Raw genomic sequence first — 22,394 nt, forward strand, 5'->3', positions numbered from 1 at the left:
AATTTTTGTTCGATAAGTGCTTAGAATGAATGCATACACTCAGTAATCAATCTTTACTGGAAATGCAAATATGTGGTACTAACACATCTTGGTAACCTTAACCGTTGGTGTTTGAGGGCAAGTCAGCTTGTCTCCAGTTTTAAGGTACAATCAAAAATTAGTTCAAGCACAAAAATGGAATATGGTCTTAGTGATCAGGATCCATTTGCTAAAATTAGCACACCCCTTGCCCATCTGATCCTGCTGATGCCAGTTCACTGCATACTGAGTCCTATGACTTAAGAGCTATAAAGGGTCTGGCAGGAGCTTTTCCCTGCTTTATATCATGGCTGGAATTAGGTGATAACCCAATCCTGGGCTTTGGTTTGGCTCTAAGTACTATTAAATTAAGTCATATTACTGCTAGAAGATATGCCGCATTTTTTTTTTTTTCAGTTTTTCTCAGTCTCTGGAAATCACATGATCAGGCAGAATATCATTGAGGCAAATGTTTTATTTGAGTTAAAAGAAAGAACATCTACATGAGTCAAAACCTACAAAAACTGTCCAAACTTGAGCTGAGCTAATTGTTTAAAGTTAACATTACAAAGTAAGTAAAGTGACTTTGACACATGTTTAATGATACACATTATTGTGCTACATGGTAATTAGGCATAAATGGTAAGCAATTAATATATATGGCTGAAATTACTAGATGTTTTGCATAGCCAAGTTCAAATCGATCTTTTTTCTTCTTTGTTAATTTCCTATTTTCTATAAACGTGATTGACAGCTTCTCTTGACACCTTGCCTTAGGAACCTTAGAATATAATAGTGCCGTTTTCAAAATGCAATGTAAATCAATCATCCATCAAGAGTTTGCACTGCTCAACCAACATACACAGAGTGGCATAGATGCCAATGATAAAATTTTAAAGAGGTGCTGAAGAGCATCGCCTCTGCATTTATGCTCCATCCTCTGCGGCTCTGTGGCCTGGGTGGCTGAAGTGTGTGTATGCCAATAAATTAGGCCCTTCACTCTGACTTTTGCTCAAGCATAAGAGGGAGTGCTGGAGAGTGGGGGGCTTTGGATCTCTCAAGGCCCCAGTCCCATGGATTTCAAAGATTTCAGATCTGTCCAGCTGCTTCTTCACAAGCAACTTTTCTGTCTCCAAATTCCGATAACTCCTCGTTCTCCACTGCCTCTGCAAGCCTAAGGCTTGTGCAGGCCCTGCTCTCACACTGGTGTACCACACTGCCCATCGTTTCCTTCCACCCAGTTCATAAAAGGGACAACATGCTGTTCTCAAACTTTCCTAATTTGAATGTGCTGTTTCCTGTTTGGACTCTGACTGATTCAAAAGGTAGGATTTTACCTGTAAGCATTAATTTTGTCGTGCCTAACACAAAACAAGATTCTCATAACAGCCCAGTATTTGACTTAACTTCTGTTGTATTTTATCAGTCTTGGCATGTGGAATATAGTAGGTACTGAATATCTACTTGTTGATGGATTAAATGAATCTATGTAATGTAGACTATTTCCTAAATTACAGTTTCTAACCTCAGTATTATTCCATTAAGACAATTAATGATCAAACTGAATACTGTATACAGAGTCATGTAATGAAAAATTATTTTGCCATGGTTGCTGAAAGAGCAAAGAACAAGCAACAAGCTCTAGTTAGCAGTCATCTTTGTGAATTTAGAAACAATGCATACATTGTACTAAAACCTTGTTTTCTAAGTTGAGGTTCTTATACTTTTTAAATTGACAAAGTTTTCCCTTTTCCCTTACAGCCTTAGATTGATGTAATTGTTTGGATCACCGAGGTAACTTTTTCCTTGGACAAAACATATGCTTAGTGAATTCTGTTAAACAACTGATTATTGGGTGCCCAGCATAAGATCATTTGAGGAGTTGTGTGGAGAACAGATTGGACAGGGGAGATTGGAGGCAAGAAGATTAGTTAGGAATCTATTGCGGTAGTCTAAGACAAGCTAAATATTTACTGAGCTTTGTTATGGCTTTGCTTTGGCCATTTCAGTCCTGCTTAGTTTTGGGGTGGGGCTTATGGAGCAAAGCTGGTATTTGAGTTGTTCTGGCAAATTCCTCTGAGTTACAGTGTTTACTTTTCTTTTTTTGTATTACCTTTCCTTTTCTTTCCTTGGTCAACCAATTGAAAAAGACAAAGCTACCTTCCAGAAACTTCAAGTTCCTTACAACCTAGTTGGGAAACAAAACATTAGCCCAGGAAAAGTAAGAATACAATTATTAAAGCAGCAGAAGAGCTCTCAGAGTGTGGCTTGGAATTAATATCCAAATGAATGGAACAACAACAAATGCCAGAACTTCATGAAACTAAGAGGTGACTGTGGGCTGGGTATCTTGGGAAATTTTCATGAAGATTTTGGCCTTGACTGATAGGCAGAGAGCTAGAAAGAGAAAGGAAGATATTCACAAAAAGAGAAATTCTAAAAAAAGGCAGAGTTGCAAGAAAAGTCTTACTTTTCTTATTTTTTTATCCCTCTCCTCTTCAAAGTACAGATCTGTCTGAGTTATGAGTAGCATGGGGAAGTACTATCTCTGAATGGGGGAGGCTTTCCACTTCCTTTTTTCCCATTCCTCAAGGCTTAGCCAGGCCTGAAATGCTTGTTCAACATGTTGAGTTACTACAGGTTTTCAAGTCTGGCCTAAGTTCATGCTAAAGACCACTTAAACTTCTAACAAGAACTAAAACATATTTTAATTCTAAACCTCATAGGGATGCTATTTCTTTCTGGAATGTTGTATAAATGGGAGAGATCTCAATATTCTTTAAATTAGTCTAAAATCACGAGGAAAAATGAAAATGCCTCACACTGAAGGAGAGTTGAAGAAGTTATCCTTTATTGAGTGCATATCAGTTACAAGTATGGGTTTGAAAGGTTTAAACATATGAGTAGATTCATTTATTCCTTGTGATAACTTTATGAGGTAGTACTACAAAATCATCCCAATTCTGTAGACAGACAACTATGGCAAAGAGAGCTAAAGTAACGTGTTTCATGCCCCACAACTGGAAAATGCTGGAACTAGTAATCAAACTGAAGTCATCTGACTCCCCAGCTTTTGCCACGAAATGCCTTGAAAAGTTATGTAACTGAGCTGGTTCTTTGTCTATAAAATCTGAGAGGCTGAATTAGATAATCTTGACATTTGCCTTCATGTTAAAAATTAAGTATTGGATTCACATCCTCAATTCCTACTCTTCTCACATGACTCAAGTTTGAAACTCTCTGTCCTCACTTCCAAAGGAATTAATTCTCCCTTCATAGAAATTGTGACATTAATTGTTCTGAATGACTTAAAGATCAGATTCCATGTCAATGATGAGCAACTCCTAATTCAGTTTTATAATCTTCCTGACTTTTCCATGTAATAGAGGACCTATTTTCAAGATGCAGTTAGAAAATTGTCCTGTGTTATGAAAAATCTCAACATGTTAAGTAATTAAGAAGTGGCTCCAGTTTTTTTCTACTGACATTAAATAGGTAATCTAAGTGGAGTGAGTATACTTCTCACAAAAGACCAAATGAAGCTATACTGAATGTTGAATTTTTTTAAATGGCTTATAAATTTTTCCTGAATTGCTCTAAATGAAAAAGAAAATCATTCTCCCTTGAGAAACTCATGACCAATGCTTGTAGGACACATGCATATTCCACATGTTCCCAGCTGCTTTTGTATCTGAAGGACACTGGGCACCATGACAAGAAAAGAAGAGAGGGAAGCCATGATTTAGCAGCAGAAGGAGACCCTGCTTATTCACCAGGAGTTCTTGGTCTCAATTTTGACTAGAAGAATATCAAACCACCTCTAAGTCCCATTATTATCTACAACCTCCTGGAAAAGAGTGTGCTGCAGCTGCCATTGGAGCAGCCTCTTGACTATCCCCAGTGCAAAAAAAAGAGCATGGTGATGAGCACAAAATTCCTACCACTTCCTCCATCACAAATTTAATGAAGTTTACTTTCAGAGCCTGTCTCTTAAGAAAAACATAGTATTAATAACCGAAATGTCACAGGGACAAAGCTTTACATTCCCGGGTCAGAAGGATGTGTTTAATTGCAAACCCCCTGAAGAAAGTAGCACAGGGATAGTAGCACAGCTCACAGAAAAGTATAAAGGAGAGAGGGAGGGACAGAAAGTTTTTTAGTTGAGATCCCAGAAGAGGATAGAATTGAGGATGAGATCTAAAGACAAATTTTGTGTACTTAGTTGTTTTTGTTTACTGAACTAAAAAGATTCAATGCATTTAGTATTTTCAGTCTTAAATAACAAAAGGAACCACTGATTAAATCTGCAAGAAGCCTAGGGATTATTCTTCACTGCATTGTCCAAGTTCCCCACAATAAATATGAAGCATCTAAATTTAGAAAAAGGTCCCAATATGCTGTCTCTTATGATACACAATAAATCATAGGAAAATAGTCTATCGGAAAGAAAACTTGAGATGGGGGTGAGTATTTGGGGGATAGGAGGTCTAATTCCGGGATTCAGCCCCTCATTTCGTCCTAGCAACCATGTTGACAACATAATCTGGCAACACAAGCAAGCAACCTACAAAAATTCTAAACTATTTCCATCACCTTTATACTTCTACGTGTATGGCTTAGCCTTTAGTATTTAAAGGCAGTTCTTTTACATTGTATTAGTTGTATTAGTTTTACATTGTATTAGTTCTGAAACACATATTTTTGCCCTCCTCCCCCACCTCCAGTTTAGTTAAATATCAGTCTGGGCATAAGCTCTTTAACACCGGATGATGCCTGTGGTCCTGCAGGGAGAAATGCTGCTTGCAGTTGTATTTTGGAAAATGGCAGGGTATTTCTGCCAGTGTGAAAAACTGAGTCATTCAATAGTTTGTGCGGGAGGCTTCTAGGTGGTGCACGAGCATTTGGCAACAAGTTTTGACTTTGCTAAAAGGCCAAGAAGCAAGGTACGAATACATTGGTGAAATGTAAATTCGTGCTAAATGTTCACACAAGGATAGTAGTCACTTTTTTAATTTTTTTTTTCTTTTTTTTTTGAGAGAGAGACGGAGCATGTGAGCATGAGCGGGGGGAGGGGCAGAGAGGGAGACACAGGATCTGAAGCAGTCTCCAGGCTCTGAACTGTCAGCACAGGGCCTGATGCAGGGCTCAAACCCACGTACTATAAGATCATGACCTGAGCTGAAGTCGGACACTTAACTGCACCCAGGCACCCCAATCACATCTTTAATAAAGAAACGGGAAAGGAGCAAAGAAACACGTAAGTTGATTTTATTAAATGTAGGCACTGGAGGAGAGAATTCAAGTTCCAAAACAATTCATTAAAGAGGCTGGATTTAGTTCTCATTTATTTGTGTTCTAAGTATTTTAAATTGCAGCCAGAAGAACAGCAACCTTTAAGGAGTTAAATCCAAAATAAAAATATATCTGCGCCCATCATGCACATTTGGTCTTTTAGCTAATGTTACATGATGACTATCTTCCTGTTCATGCATTAGCATACACTACGATTCCACTGTGGTCTTTTCTCCAGAAGTTTACTTTCTAGGGATAAATATAAATAGATGTCATATTTGCTTATTTGGCATTTTGTGTTCTCTTTCCAAAGACATGACATGTATTTCTAGTTTTCTAAATTGCTAATAGTTTCATCTTGGCTAAATTTCTGCATTTTAATCCCAAATCAGACCCAAATGGATAATTGAAGAAGAATTTCCAGTTCAGTGGTAGCAACTTGTTTGGAGTAAATCACTGGAAAGTCCATTATGTTTCCTCAGCTAAGATTGGAAAGAGTCAGAATCTAACATACCACTTGTCTCAGTAGGAACACAAAGAAATTCAGTTAAGCGTCCCATGGATTCAGACAAATACATGTCAAAGGAGTCTAAGGGCAATTCCAGATTGTTCTACAGAGAAGATAGGTCTACCCTAATCTTGAAGTTAGTTTTAGTCAATGTACATGATGTGGGACTGACATGAATCAACCTTTTCTAAATCTTGAATGATGAGGAAAATGAACAAGTTGGGTAGAGCGCAAACAGAAAATGAACAGAAAATACAAAGCATGTACAAGCATGTTTTAGACTGGTATCAGTTAATAAATATGAGCTTTAAGGGATGAGGGGACATATTTGCAGACAATCTGTGAACCAAGTGGAACAAGAGGTATGTTATAAGCGTACAATAAGCTGCACAGAATTAGCATTTTTGTGTTAACAGAAAAAAAAAGCAGAATTGCTTGATTTCCTGCGACTTTTCAGTTCTCTCTCATCTCTAGAGTGATTATCTATCCACCCCAGAATTCTGTATACTAAGGGTGTAGTGTGGGCTTTCTGCTCTGCAGAGTCCCGTACTGGGCTTTCTTCTTGACATGATATTTTGACTCACTATGTGAATTCTGACTAATTGCTAGTACCTCCAGGCCACTGGTTTCCCCCAGCAGCATCATAAAAGCTTACTTGCAAAAATGTTCATGTATGAAAATTTGTGTGAAAGACCCACTGAAAGATAGTTCTAAAGTGTAAGAATTCTCTATGTTAAGAAATGCATTTAGAGGTTTCAGTTTTCACATGGACTTAAAGTGTCTTCGTGCCCGGGCCCGCCCCCCCCTCTTCCAGCCTTTGTTCCCTCCTCTTCTTCCTGGGGGTTAAATTTATGATAATTATATGTAGCGTTGCATTCAGAATTTGAATAGATTTCTGCAGACTCTCCACTGGTTCCTACAGGATCAGCTCACTCTCACATTAACACTATGATGTTTTCACTGATCTGTTTGGTGATTCCAGATTTATTACCCTAATTATGAGCTAATGAGCGCTGAATTTTACAAGGAAATTTGCATTTACTTGCTTAAGTAGGACAAATTATCAGCTTATCCAAGATAAAACATCTCTTGTATTTTGAGACCCTTTAACTCACCAAAAGAGATGCTTATCCTCTAGCCAAGTTAAATCAGTTTCAGAGAAAGGCACTGACTGCTATCTTGAAAACAATTAACTCTACTGCAATTTTAAGGTTTGCTTGGCAAGGCCCAAAAGTCTTTGGAATCCTTTTCAATTAGTGTTCTTTTTTAGTCACTTCTTTTTCTTTTCTTTTTTTTTTTTTTTTTTTTTTTAACGCTTATTTATTTTTGAGAGACAGAGAGACAGAGCACAAACAGGGGAGGGGCCGGGAGAGAAAGGGAGACAGAATCTGAAGCAGGCTCCAGGCTCTGAGCTGTCAGCACAGAGCCTGATGCGGGGCTCAAACTCACAAACCAGGACATCATGAGCTGAGCTGAAGTCCACTGAGCCACCCAGGCGCCCTCTCTTTTAGTCACCTCTACACCTGCACCCACTATTTCCAAAACAGAAGAAAGCAAAGGAAGCTATTGACAAGTCTCCTTCCAACCAAAACAGGAGTCTGGGAATGGTTTAACATAAAGAGAAGACAGCACAAATGCAGACCTTTCACATTAGATAAGATGCTTTCTTCTCTTAACAGAGTACAAATTACCACATTTCAATTAGTTCTTTTGGAGCCAGAAAAGGTACAGGTGCACATTTTACTTTCATTTCTCTGTCCTGTGTATTCTCTCCAACAGAAAAGCAACTTCGGGAATTCTTTTGGAGTTAGAGGATTATCACATTAATAAGGAACTTAAAGGCCTTATTTTAACATTTACTTCTTTTTTTTCAAGGGTAACCTTTCTAATATTAATCATCATGTTGAGGATTCTGTGAGAAATGATACAAAATATAATAGAAGAGGACCATCATGGTGTTCCTTAGAGATTAACTAGAAAAGGTGAGTAAGCAAATTAGTCAACTAAATTAACTAGTTGTTTTAGAAGACATGAGATCTTTAGTGCCATCGCGTTGTGCCTCATTAGATCCATTAGTTGCTTGACATTGTCATTATTCTACCCACTTCTTTCTGTGCAGTTTCACCGTGTCAGCTTTGATTTCCCCTGTACTTTTTTTTTTTTTTTCCAGCTCAAAGCTATTATATCACCTTCCAGGAGCATTGATTTTTAGTCAGGTGTCACAAATTTCCCACTCATCATTTCCTCACAAGCGTAAAACTGACTGTTGCTGTTCCTGCTGCACCCTTTCATTATTTCAGAATTATCACTTATTCTTATTGGCCAGTTCTGGCATCTTCCTTTCCTCTGAAACTCAATGTTTAATTTTTAAATGTTTTAATTGACAAACACTGAAATAATTTCCCATCAGAGTGCTTTGGCAAAATAAACCATTTAAGAAGACAAGGACGAGGTAAATGATACAAGCATGTGTTTTTAAAACAGTCAGACATTGGTAGAACATCTATTATTTTGTCTGGTATTGTAATAAATGATATTGGAGGACTGACGAAAATATAAGGTATCACACTACCCCTTACACTTCAAGTACTTAAAATCTTGCTGTGGATAATAATTTTGAAAGGTGGTTTAGAACTCAACTGTAAGGTTCACTGTCTTTATGCTTAGCTTAGTTTTAACTCACCTGGGTTACTTTAAAAATTGAGGAAAATTCAGTAACTCAGTAACTGGTTAAGGGGGGTTTGTTTGTTTAACATCTTAAGTAACAATAATTTTTTGATCTTAAACAATGAATTGATGCTTTAGTAACAGAAATAACAAGTTTTGCCATTGAAATTTTACTATAACTCTCACTAGGGGGGCTTATATACCTATATGCAAAATATAGCATATCTCTTAAAAATTGGTAAGATACACTATGCCTCACCAGTTTTTTTAAGGTTTATTTATTTATTTTTAGTCATCTCACTCAACATGGGGCTCAAACTCATGGCCCCAACATCAAGAGTCACATGCTCTTCCCACTGAGCCAGCCAGGGGACTCAGCCTCACCAATTTTTGAGGTTAAAACATATATATATATTTTTTAATGAACAAGCCATTTTTTTTCCTCTACAGAAATAAAGACTGAGAGGAGCTATAGCAAAAATTCCTACGAAAGAACTCTTTTACAATAGCATCCATCTTAACTGGCATAATGATCATTGCTTTATAAAAGATAGTATAAAATCACAGGACACAGCCATTTAGAAGTTGTGGCATACACAGGCAATATTTCTAAGGACAGAGGAGATATTACAAATATAGCCACCTTATTTTGTCAAATGCTATACACCTCCAGATTGGAAGTGATAAAAATGGTGATTTTAGGGAAGAAGAGCAGGGTAGGAGTCAGGAGCAATTTGTATTATAATCCATTGCAATTCAAATTATTTTAAAGCTTCTTTTTGATATAGTATGGTAAAGAATACTTTTGAAAGCAGATAATATGTACAAAAATACCATAAGAGAAAATGTTATTTCTCCAAAACATCAGTGAGGGGTTAGATTACAAATGCTGGCCAAACCAACCCAAAGGATTATGAAACTGCACTATCTTCACTTGCCAAGCCACCTATCTCTCTTTTTAAGATAATTTCTTCTTTTCAGGGTCATCTCCAACTTTTGGTTGAAGTCCATCCTGCTTCTACTTCTGAAAGGCAGCAAGTTTTCCTGGAAAGAACATCAAGGTGATAGGGTTGTAGTCTGAATACAAATTCTATATTACTCTCCTTGGGCGGGTAGTAAGCTCATTTTCTACAGTAAAATGTGAATAATGCTAAAGGCCAAATTACCCATATTCTAGGAATGTTGTTAAAATAAAACAGGGTAATGGATTTGAAAGTACACTGAGGGAAAACATTTCATCTAAATGCCAAGTGATATTCTATTCTCTCCATAATTTGTGAACTTCTGCTTCTCTGCATTTCTAAATCGTGAATTATATGCTTACATATGGTATATTTAAGCTCAATTAAACTTGAAAGCACTATGAGAAATATCACTGAAAAGATAATAAGATGCATTATAGTAAGGAAAAACTTAAAGGACTTTCCATCCAACTGCTAAGCATTAATAATGCTTGATCAGGTTTTTCAGAAATTTTCTACAGAGCCATTTTCCTGTTTCAGATGCCATTTGTAGTTTTGAGTATTCTCAGTTTAGGGTTTTATTTTTGACAGAATTATATTGGTTGCATAAATATGCCTTGAGATTCTCAACACAATATATCATTTGATGTTACTAGAAATATAATAACTACAGAGTTTCCTTACATTTTTTCCCACTGATTCTAACACAGAATGTAGAATACTTTGGTAAACACCTATTCCTCTGCAGCCTTCCTTTCAGGGAATTTCCTGCTTACACACTCATTACCGTAGTATTTATTCTGTTATAAAAAAAATGGGCAATATATAAAAACTGCTCCACAAAGAGTAAAACACCATCACATACTTAATTTTTTCTCTTTTCCTTTTTTTTGTAACTTTACTTAGCAATCTAAGAAATTCTAATTCAGTTTATTACTGAAGACAAAATAAAATGTAATATTAGGTAGAAATTGATTTTTTTTCAGGTGCAATACCTGACAATGTTGGGCTCACGTTTAATTTGAAAAACAGCAAACATTTCTTACTCACTTAACACAACTTGAAATTGCTGTCTTATCTAATCGCAGGTGCTCCATAAACAGACCCCACAAAAAGGGCTAAAAAAGAGTGGAATTAACACACTAGCATTTCTCATCTGCGGTAACTATCTTCAATCTTAATGCAAAAACATCTCAGAGAAAATGCATTTTCGCGTTTTCAACTTGAGGCACCTTTGGGAATGTGCATAGTGACCTACACACCTATGCACTTAATATTTGTGGACTGAAAATTCCTTTATAATTAGTGAGTCTTCCAATCAAGATGTCTTAAGATAAAGACCTAGCTTTTCCAGTTATTACAGAAATATGGGTCTTGCTTAAGATTATCTTGCATCTATACTAATATTGCTCAAGATTCCTAATCGTCTACAAAACTTGCTCATCACCCCATGGAAATAGGATTAGATTAAAATTGCAGTAATGTTTCAGAACTGTAGCAAATGATTCAAAATCCTAGCTTTTCAGGAATTTATCCAAGGGATACAGGAGTACTGATGCATAGGGGCACTTGTACCCCAATGTTTATAGCAGCACTCTCAACAATCGCCAAATTATGGAAAGAGCCTAAATGTCCATCAACTGATGAATGGATAAAGAAATTGTGGTTTATATACACAATGGAATACTACGTGGCAATGAGAAAGAATGAAATATGGCCTTTTGTAGCAACGTGGATGGAACTGGAGAGTGTGATGCTAAGTGAAATAAGCCATACAGAGAAAGACAGATACCATATGGTTTCACTCTTATGTGGATCCTGAGAAACGTAACAGAAACCCATGGGGGAGGGGAAGGGAAAAAAAAAAAAAAAAGAGGTTAGAGTGGGAGAGAGCCAAAGCATAAGAGACTGTTAAAAACTGAGAACAAACTGAGGGTTGATGGGGGGGTGGGAGGGAGGGCAGGGTGGGTGATGGGTATTGAGGAGGGCACCTTTTGGGATGAGCACTGGGTGTTGTAAGGAAACCAATTTGACAGTAAATTTCATATATTAAAATAAATAAATAAATAAATAAATAAATAAATAAATTTAAAAAAAAAAAAAAATCCTAGCTTTTCTGTCCGAATCTTTCTTCTAAAATCTAACCATGTATGTCTGGAACTTTCTAGTTATAACAGTATAAGATTCTTCCTTTGCTAGATCCTTTTTTTTCTTTTTTGTTGTAAAATCACTATCTAGATATCCACCTATATAGCTTAGTGTTAAACTTGTCCAAAAAAAAACCCCAAATTCCTAATTTTTTCTTAAAACTGCCATTCCCATGCAGCCGCCATTTCACACTGGGTTTTGTCCTGAATCATTCCTTCCTTCAATAAGTGGATGAATATTATATATAATACGCAGTATTTCTTTAAAAAAAAAAGAAGATATAAACTGGAATATCTACACGGAATTAAATATACAGGAAGACATATATAAAGCCCCTTGCATGGTTCCCAACACTGAAGATGCTGTATAATTGTTAATCATTCTTCTGCACTCTCCCTGCTCATCCCTATTAACATTTTTAATAATAATAGACATTTCAAGAAATTGAAGTTCTTCTGGCATCAGAAAAAAATAGGACATATTCCATATAATTATTTTGCATGTCATATTTTACTTATTTAAAATCAGAATAAAATCCATTTCCAAATATGTAGGGGAGAAAAGGAAAAAGAGGGGAAGAACACTTCATTTAGTTAACTGTAGACAAAGCCAGCCTTTGACCCTTAGCAGCTGTCTTTCCTAGTCCTAGAATATTCAGAGATGTCAGGCTCCAGCAAATTCCATTCCCTAATAATGTCAGAGTTATTGTATTTACCCTATTTTGTTATTTTATGCTGATTGTGGTTTTAGTTACTGTTTATTGGTTCACCATTAATATTCAAGATCCTCTTCTCTGGAGGTATGTTCATCTCAATGCTACTTACTGGTTTCCATTGCCAGAATCATATAATTCTTCTCTGAAAATCCCTCAAGTGCCTGAATTGGGTTTTTGAGGTCATCTATGAATATTCCCATTGTCATACTTAGCTATTGTTCCATTTCTCCCTGTTTTTCCTACTTGCTTCTCCATGACTTGGCTATAAACCTTTAACCATGTTCTCATCTACATGCATTTCTAAACTTTCTTCAATACTCAGATAAAAATCTACTTTATTCATAGAGCCTTTCTCATTTTAGTAAAGGCAAATGGATCCCTCGGGCCATTTTCAAAGATAACATTGTACATTTGGTTCCAACTTAACCAATGCACTCTTTTCCCTAGCTTAAAAGGAGTTGAGATATGTTACATACAAACGTGTGAATATGACCATGTTTTGAGTTTTATCAGACTATCTCAGACTTCCCTATAACACATACCGTAGGCTTCTCCCCATAGCTCAAATGCATGAATATGAGCAACATTTCAACCTATTTTATGTGAGTCATAAATATAACCTATGTTGACCTATGACCAGGTGCATAGGTCCACAGTTGAGATGGCCAACACTAACCTTCTATTTGTCGCAGCTCTCTCGTCACCACCTCCACTAATTTGGTCTCCTATCTTTCTAACAGAGGGGTACAGATTACCAAATGTATAGGAATAGGATACTCGGCATTATTGTATGTACTCTATTTTGTTATCCTGTGTTGTTTTAGGTGCATTTCTCTTCTGGGTTCTGATTATCTTTGGCAAGTAGGGCAGTGAAAATACAATCTTTGGGAGAATTGTGTTTTACGTTTTTTGTTTTTTGTTTTTTTGTATCCTTTTAGCCTCTTAGTTGTTATTTCTGTACTAGGCAGTAGCGTTATATCTTGTAGTGTTTGGTTTGCTTTTTTCATAGCCTTCTTAATCTTCAGTAATAAAATCAGATCTGCTTGATCACCAGTTTATTAGTTTAGCCAAAGGCATCTTGGCACCAGAGCCCAACTTAGGATAAAATCACACGTCTAAAGTCTTATTAGAAGATATCACTTGATTCACAGAGAGTCATGCTAGTCACGAGCTACTAATAGAGATGACATCTTGTTACCAGTTTGTCTTTGCACTCAAGGCACTTTCTCTATATCCTTGCACACCACAAGATGAGTGCTTTGAATTCCCAGTTAATTTGTTGAGGTGAGAACTTGAAATACAGTGACTTCACGTGTTTAAATAAACCAACCAAGATGGCTGTAGAATTGTGAAACAGAATGCCAAAATGGAGTAACTTAAAATGGCATGAAGTCCCTGGATAAGATCAAAGAAAGTTCCCTTTTCAGTTGATACCACTTCTGGGATGGGAAATGGCACCTTGCTGTGGTCAGTATTTATTGTCTGTGCAAGCTCAAGACAATTCTTATCTCTGGTTCCACAGTGTGAAAGGCTTTGAAACAGACTTGGGTTACTCAAGAGAGTGCTGGAACAGAGCAGATGGCAGAGAACAGTGGCATCTCTGGCAGTTGGATAGCTCCATTTAGGGGTATTTCAAGATTATGTAGAGATGGCATTACTCTATAGTAAGAAAGGTGGTTGCAGTTCATGCTTCAGAATTGGAAAATTATTTCTAATATTCTCTAATTATAAACTCAGAGAAAGATTATTCTTTGATGTAAAACCGGGATCCAAGGAGTTAGCAGAAGTCAAAAGTCTCCTCACCAAATACAGTTCAGAGCTTCATGTTCACAAACTCATTCATTCATCCAATTGCAGTTGCTAAAAATGTAATTCTCTTACTTTGGAGATTTTATATACAATGCCCTAACTAAAAAACCCATCCATCCTCCTCCTTGTCTCCACCATAGGTCCATTTTGTGCTTTGCAAAATTTCCATATAACTCACTCCATAATTTTCTTTCCTATTCTCATGTCTTTATTCCTTAAAAATAGACACTGAGCAAACAAATACACACTGAAGGCAAGTAAGTACCTTTCACCCGTGAAGATAAAGAGCTATATGCAAGAAATAGGAGACACAGAGCTTGAATATTCACAGAGAGGAGGTAATGGCCTCCTTAAAAGACATTCACTGTGATGTTCATCAAAAATCCACAGAACAGTATCAACAACAGATATGGGTGATGGCTATGTCATGGGCTTAGCTTTCATAAAAACCCAGTGTCCCTTAGATTTCAGAGCTAGAAGGGACCTTGGATATCAAGTAGACCCATTTCTTCACTTTCCAAATCAGAGAACTGAGGCTCAGAAATGCCCCAGGATTGCCCCTAGGCTACGCAGCTAGTGAGTTCTGCCTCTTCATCCTGCTCTTTAGTTTTCTTTCTAAACAATCATGATGTCTTACACAGAAGAGGGAAAGAATGCAAAGAAATAGTTGTGCTGCAAAGGTATACATAGAAGCTGGTTATTTAGGAATGAAAAAGGACAAAAAATGGTAAGATAAAAATTTAGAGGATATAGATCGGTTTGATAATTTGACCTACATTCTAGTTACCCCAATCATATCACCTTTTAAAAGATCATTGTAGACTGTTTAAATATATATATATATATATATATATATATATATATATATTTTTTTTTTTAATAGACCCATTGTTCTGATTGACCACAATCACATACAATCAGTTAAAAACCCCTAGGAATGCATTAGAAATTAGAAACTAGACAGTTTTCCAGTATACACTTTTTTTTCCACATAGGATTGTTCCCAAATGATCATTTTTCAGTGCTCATAATCTAATTTTAGGCCATTTGAAATTTAGGGCTTCATTCTTTTCTTTGTAAACACAATTCCAATGTAATCTGTTTTGGGAATCAAGATAGGATACTTAGGAAACGGATGTGCCTCACAGAAACCTTTTTCATGGGATCTGATAAGGTGGCCACCAATCACAATCTTATGGTGTGATATCACCTGGAATCTCTCAACATCACTTAACAAGTGACATATAACCAGGGTAAGGAACACTGCTGCATTCCTTATTAACCAATCAGGGCCATTTGGTAATTTGGATATCATCTGGAAGGGATTGGCATCCAGGATGCCTGAAATGGAAAGTACACTCAGGCTTGCTTGTCTGAACAAATCCCCAGTAGAAGAAAATGTGTAGTGCAGCTAGTTGGATGCCATGTAAGAAATTATTAGCCAGCTGAGCAGAGTGAGTGACACTTGGTTGAGGCGTGGTATGGGCACAGTACCCCGGGCAATCTGGCTTTCATCTCCTCTAGTATTTATCTGATAAATTCAGCCATCGTTCCTCACTACTCCCTCTCATATCTGAAGCAGTCATCTTGGGGTAAGATGATTTATTATAAATTTCACATAGTATTACTTAAAGAGCTTTCCAAGGGAAACAGATCCTCCAGGAAAACCTGGCTAGGTCAAAGAGGAATGGGGGATTGAAGCACCAACTCTGTCTTGGCCTGATTAACCCCCAGAAGTTCTGGCTTCCTTGTGTTCCTGAGACCTTTCTGCTTTCAGATGTGCCCTAGTCAAGCTGCAACCTCTTTAGAAAGGGGAGAGAGAACACACCGGGAGGCAGAGCTCCATTTTCTTTACTAAGATGAGCAAGCTATGAGGGCTCAAAGGAAGAAAGTCATTCAGTCACCTTGTTTGTTCCCTGCTTCTACTTACAGGAAGGTCAGGGTTTCCTCATCCCAAGGAATGGTGGTAAGGAGAGTGCCCATTCCCAAATAACTCTGGTTTTTAACTTGCTTTGTTTCTCCCATGTCTGACTGCTTACTCAGGTCCAAGTAGGGAATCGTGTATAAGGAATTCTGCAGTGCAACAGAGTTCAGAGGGGGAAAGATGCATGCATGCACACACACGTACATACGTACATACACACACAGGAGGAGGCTGTTTTGTTCCCCCAGTGTCAGTCAGCCTTTTGATTTCCTTTGTGCTTTACTCAGGACCATAAGTAGGGCATGTGACTAGGACAAGGAGGTTACGCTTTGAAGGTGGGAAGGGAATGAGTTACATTTGTTCCATTTCCTATGCTCTTTACATTCATGAGATGATTATCATGCAAACGGATTTGTGCTGTGCCATTTCCTGTTCTTGTTACAATCTTTATCATGACAAAAAGGTACCAGGTTTTAACGCCTGGTGTTATATTTAACTGTTTTCAATAACTGCTGTGTAGTGTGACTTTTCTTCCCATATCATGTTGTTTTCACAGAAAGTAAAGGTAGTGCTGTTAGGGTATTTGAATGATGTATACCAGGTTGTCTTGAGGCTCTAAAATATCAGGGTAGGAACACACATCATCTTCTTTCTATATCCCCAAACTAACCAATGGGAGAACTTTCCCAAGAGGCTCTGACTTACTTGCTACAGTACCCTCCACATGGACTTCAGAAGCCCACTTTTCTTATCCCTAGCTCTTTGTAGCCCAAATGACATTCCTAGTGACAGATTGTATAACTTACGGGGTAAGGCAGTGCAGTTTCCAATTATCATCAAAGAATTTCCCCAGCATTACCATGCTGAGACTTCAGGCTGTTGATAGGGATTAGATCAAAAATAGAACATGGTATAATAAGAACCTTTGCTTCCTGGCATGGACTAGAATCAGAATAGCTAATGGTACATAACACTTTCAAGCTCTTCTCTCTCTCTCTCTCTCTCTCTCTCTCTCTTTAAAGCAGGTTTAGTTCTTGTGAAAGCTGCTGAATTGACAGCCCAGGATACTATGGATAGAAAAATGATAAACTTTCCTTTTCTGCTTTTCCCAGTACACCTTCGGCCTGCCCTGGAGGGAATGTCTCAAGAAGGAAGAAGTTAGTTCTTTCTCCAGATAATTTTAATCTTTGAATTCAGGAGTAGGAGTATTATCTAAGCTGCTTATTATGGAGAATGTATCAAGATGTGGCTATGTTTTCCCTAAGATCGAAACTAAAATTGACAGAACATTTCATAGAGGCAACTGCAAAACCACCCAGCTAGGGACAGTTTTGAAATCATGTGTGTCTTCTCATAAGTGAACTCCTGAGTGCTCTATGTGAGTTTTGCAACGCATTGTTTGTGGTTGAAGTTTTAAGAATTCAACATTTAGAAAAAGATAGGGTAAAACATTTGCTTTATAACCAGTACATATGAAGAATGAAGTCATTGCTAGTAACCACCCAGCTATATTTCTTGATGGCAGAGCTCAGAGCAATGGAGCTAAGTAGGAAGACCCAAAGACTTCAGCCATAGGTTGAGGTATGGTGGAGTATCCAAAGTCTTCCAAAACTTGATAAAGACCTTCCACCCATTCATTATGCAGGGCTTATATTTATAAACTTTGTGGTGAGGGTCCATTGATGCATATCAAAGGGGTCCTGAAATTCCCAAGATTCTATGTAAGTTTTTATGAGCATATAAAGTTTTTTTCTCCCAAGAGTGTACCTTTCTAGTTGTTATCTAATTTTCAAGGAGATCTGTGACATCTCACATTTATTTTTTTAATAAGAAAATTTTTTTAATGTTTATTTTTGAGAGAGAACGAGGGAGACAAGTGGGGGAGGGGCACAGAGAGAGGGGGGAGACACCGAATCTGAAGCAGGCTCCAGGCGCTGAGATGTCAGCACACACCCTAACGTGGGGCTTGAACTCATGGACCCCGAAAGTATGACCTGAGCCAAAGTTGGAGCTTAACAGTCTGAGCCACCCAGGCACCCACCCCTGTGACATCTCATTTAAAGAGCCACTACTTTGGATGGTCAATTTCTCACTTTTTTCCAGTTCTGGAGACAATTGTCACCAGTCCCACTCAGAAAGCACTTAGAAAATGCAATAGATCACTAACAAATTAACATCTTCTTAAAAGTAAACTATTAGGGTACATCTACAATAATGTACATGTTCACCTACAAGCACCACTCATTTTAAGCGAAGAAAGGATTTCCTTAATGCATACCATCATTTTAAAAAAGGGAAATGAAAAATATCATCCAACTTGTAAAGAATGAAAGTCTATTATCAAATATAATGATTCCCTCTGAGAAATAATCTGTGAGTGCCAATACAAACATAACCACATTGCCTGCTCTAATTAAGAGAGAGAGAAGCTAAAGAGAACAGCTCCTCCTTTTTCCACCTAATATTGTTCTGAGGAGTTCATAAGGTCAGGAACTTGACACTGGTTTCGAGTGGAAGCCAGTCAAGCAGGATTTCTTTGCCCTCTGGTCAAATGGTTGGCCTACTTCAGGAATTTTGAATAATTATTGCTGTTCTCTTCAGCCAGGAGAAGTTTACCTTTCACAAAAAGACCTTATGGCATTAACTTAATCCTGTTGCCTGAATACACAAAATCAGTTTTGCTCTGCAGAGTTATTGTCCCTAATTTACTAGTCTGAGACTTATTTTATCTTGCTTCACACTCATGGTGTTGCTTAGAGCTTGACAGAATGCCTAGCTCCCTGCACTTCCTGGAAGGAAATCCCCTCACAAATACAAAGTAGTAAAAGGAGAATATTGCTTTTCCAAGTGTGTGCAATGTCAATTTTCTCTAAGGGGCACAGAGGCAGAAATTTTGTGTCTGCAACCATGATACCCAAGAATTTTTCCTCCTTGTTTCCCCATTAAAACTACTAATAATAATTCCAATACATGGTAGCAGCTAAACAATCTGTAGCAACACAGAGAGTCAGGAGTCAGTCATCTGTACTGGGATCATTATTGTGTTGTTAAGAAACAAGCAGTTGAATCAACTTAAACTCCTCCATCGTCAGGTTCTTAAACAAAAGTAGCATCTGAATTGGTTTGATGAGGACTTGGAATTGGCAACCATTGATCAAGATTGCCAACATCTCTATTTTCACCAGAAAAGCAAGGTTCTCTTCATTTTTAACTCCCTCTTAATATTCCTTGGTGATTTCTATTGTTTTGGAATCATCCTCTACCGTACATAACAAGTACTATTAATCATATGGGATTAGCCATCTAAATTCCCAGGGAACAGAGAGTAGCTGTGAATATTTTTGTATACCTGCCATATTATTGCCTTAATGCTGCCTCAGATTACTAGAGTAATTTTCACCAACAATTCCCAAGCAACTGGTACATCAAACATTATTCTACTTCAATAGCTCTGAGAGAGAACAGATTATTGTTTCACAAGCACTGTATGGACTTAAAAATGTATAGATACTTTGATCTACTATAGAAAAATCTTGTCTGCTTTGTGGTAATCTGTGAAGGTCTTTAAATTTTGCAGTGTGTATGTGTGTGTTTCATAACATCAATCTAAGTCACTTGGTTTTTCAGCCCAGTGAAAAAATACACAGTACGAATCCCTAACTTGTTTTTTTTTTTTTTTTTTTTTTTTGCAGCCCATGCAATTGACCTTATATCCAATAAGCCAGGCAACAAGATTAGTGCTTTGCACAGAATTAAAGCCTCAATTTGTTTTGACTTGTATTTGTTGCTTGCTTTATCATTTCACTATGAAAAAGTATTTCTAGATTTTTTTAATGTTTATTTTTCTTTTTTTTTTTTTTAGAGGGATGGGGGAGGGGCAGAGAGAGAGAGAGAGAATCCCAAGCAGGCCCTGTACTGCCAGCACAGAGGCCAATGCAGGGCTCCATCTCACCAACTGTGAGATCATGACTTGAGCGGAAATCAAGAGTCAGACACTTAACTGACTGAGCCACCCAGATGCCCCAAGGGTTTCTAGATTTTTAAGAACCGTTTAATTGAGTAACCTCTTAAACAATTTGCCTTGGTGTCTTGTCACTGAAGCTTTTCAGTGTATCATCATTTCATGGGCACAGTAAGAAAAATCTTTTGATGATAGTTACTTATTTACAACTTGTTTTTGCGCTTAGATAAAATTAAATCCTCATAAGGAACATCAAGTTAGTGTTTGATTATGTGATGAGGCCAAACATTTGAGATGTGAGAATTAAGGTTGTGAGCATGCTCTACTTCAGAACTTTGTTTCTCATAGCCTGTGTCTTAGGCCACGTGGATTCAGGTGGTCCCAAACTGAGGAACCCTGATTTATAAACCTTCACTCTGCTTGTTCAAGAGTATCCAGATTTTTGGGGCGCCTGGGTGGCGCAGTCGGTTAAGCGTCCGACTTCAGCCAGGTCACGATCTCGCGGTCCGTGAGTTCGAGCCCCGCGTCAGGCTCTGGGCTGATGGCTCGGAGCCTGGAGCCTGTTTCCGATTCTGTGTCTCCCTCTCTCTCTCTGCCCCTCCCCCGTTCATGCTCTGTCTCTCTCTGTCCCAAAAATAAAATTAAAAAAAAAAAAAACAAAAAACAAAAAAAAACGTTGAAAAAAAAAATTAAAAAAAAAAAAAAAGAGTATCCAGATTTTTAAAAATACTTTAAACCTGTAGTTTAAAGTAAGTAAGAACACTTAACATGAGATCTACCCTCTTAAATTTTTAAATACAATATGGTTTTGTTGAATATAGATTCTATACTGTACAGGTCTTTAAATGTTTTATACAACGGACACTTTATACCCATTAAAAAGCAACTCCTTATTTTCCCCCTCTCTTGCCTTAGCAGCCACCATTCTACTCCCTGTTTCTATAAATTTGACTATTTAGGATTTCTCATATGAATGGAACCATAAAGTATTTGTCTTTCTATGACTGGATTATTTCACTTAGCGTAAGGTCCTTCCCTCAAAATTTACCTGTACTGTCCCATATAGCAGGATTTAAGACTGAGTAATATTCCAACGTATATACTGCATTTTATCCACTCATCTGTTGATGGTCATTTAGATTGATTCCACATCTTAACTATAATGAATAATGCTGCAGTGAATATAGAAATACAAGTATCTCTTTAAGATTTTTATTTTTATTATTTTGAATAACTAAGTTTTAATTTTTTGAGAAAATTCCATACTGTTTCCCATAGTGATTGCACAAGTTTTACATTCCTACCAATAGCATATAAGGGTTCTGATTTCTCCACATCTTTGCCAACATTTTTATTTTTGATAATAGCCATTCTAACAGGTATAAAGTGATAGTTCATCATGGCTTTCCTTTGCATATCTCATATTCATGTTCTCAAACATATTAAACATATTTTTACATAGTTGGACATTTATGTCTTTTTGGAGGACTATGTTCAGGTCCTTTGCCTTTTTTTTTTTTTTTTTTGCTATTGAGTTGTAGGAGTTGAATGACCAGATTTGATATTCATTGAGATGGTTCCTAGGATAATGATTTTTATATGCTTAAAAATACTTTTATCAGTACCATTTAATGAATACTGGGATAAACTTTTCTTTTATCCAGAATGTTGGTGTTAGAGGCATCAATATGCAAAGTTAAGTCCCATTCTACTTTTTATAAATTTTAAGTAGTTATCTGTTATACTTGGATTTCCACCAGTACAAAAATATCATAAAGCCCATACACAAAACAACCTAATGTGATGGCCATGGAGGTTTGCCACTAAGGTTTGTCTTTAAGAAAGGTCTTACTGATCATCTATAAGAAGCTCAATTAGCTGACCACCTACAGCTGTAGCACTTTTTTGGGACTCACCACATATAGGCCAAGGCAAGCCTCTTCTCAGATAATGCTACCCAATGACTGAGCACCACAGGTTTCCTAAATCCTTGCCATTCTGCTTCATGACTCTATGGGTAATCTTTCTGACTGAGCCCTCCAACTAGGCTAACTGAGGCTCCTCAGAGCTGCACCTACAGTCTCTTCCCACTTAATCCCTCTTTCCTTTCCCCTCTCCTTTCACATGAGTGAGACCCATGTCATTATCTAGATAGAGGCTTTCCTCACTTACCTGCTCCCTCCTCATTATCCTTCAGAGGGCTTATCCCCATAAATCTCTAGTGTTTTTATCTCCACCTTGTAGTCTGCTTTCTAGACCACCTAGCCAGCACACCTCCCTTGAGTTCCAAATCCCTTTCTATCTGCAGCCCCAATTTTTGTTCTGCTTTGCAACAGAACTTTGCATAAGAGACATCTAACACTGTGGTTTCCACTTCCTACTTTCTGGGA

General features: G+C 37.4%; 1 long non-coding RNA gene across 1 annotated transcript in view; it reads left to right on the plus strand.

Annotated features, from left to right (window-relative positions):
- The first annotated feature begins 7,180 nt into the window (after positions 1 to 7,180).
- The window catches only part of LOC131498776 (uncharacterized), a 31,835-nt gene continuing 16,621 nt past the window's right edge, over positions 7,181 to 22,394 (plus strand). The window contains exons 1-2 of the long non-coding RNA XR_009255588.1: positions 7,181 to 7,800; positions 9,467 to 9,546. This is a non-coding gene — a long non-coding RNA (uncharacterized LOC131498776). The remainder of the gene's footprint in view (positions 7,801 to 9,466; positions 9,547 to 22,394) is intronic.

This window comes from Neofelis nebulosa, chromosome 2 (genome assembly GCF_028018385.1).
Source record: "Neofelis nebulosa isolate mNeoNeb1 chromosome 2, mNeoNeb1.pri, whole genome shotgun sequence".
Taxonomy (NCBI): Eukaryota; Metazoa; Chordata; class Mammalia; order Carnivora; family Felidae; genus Neofelis; species Neofelis nebulosa.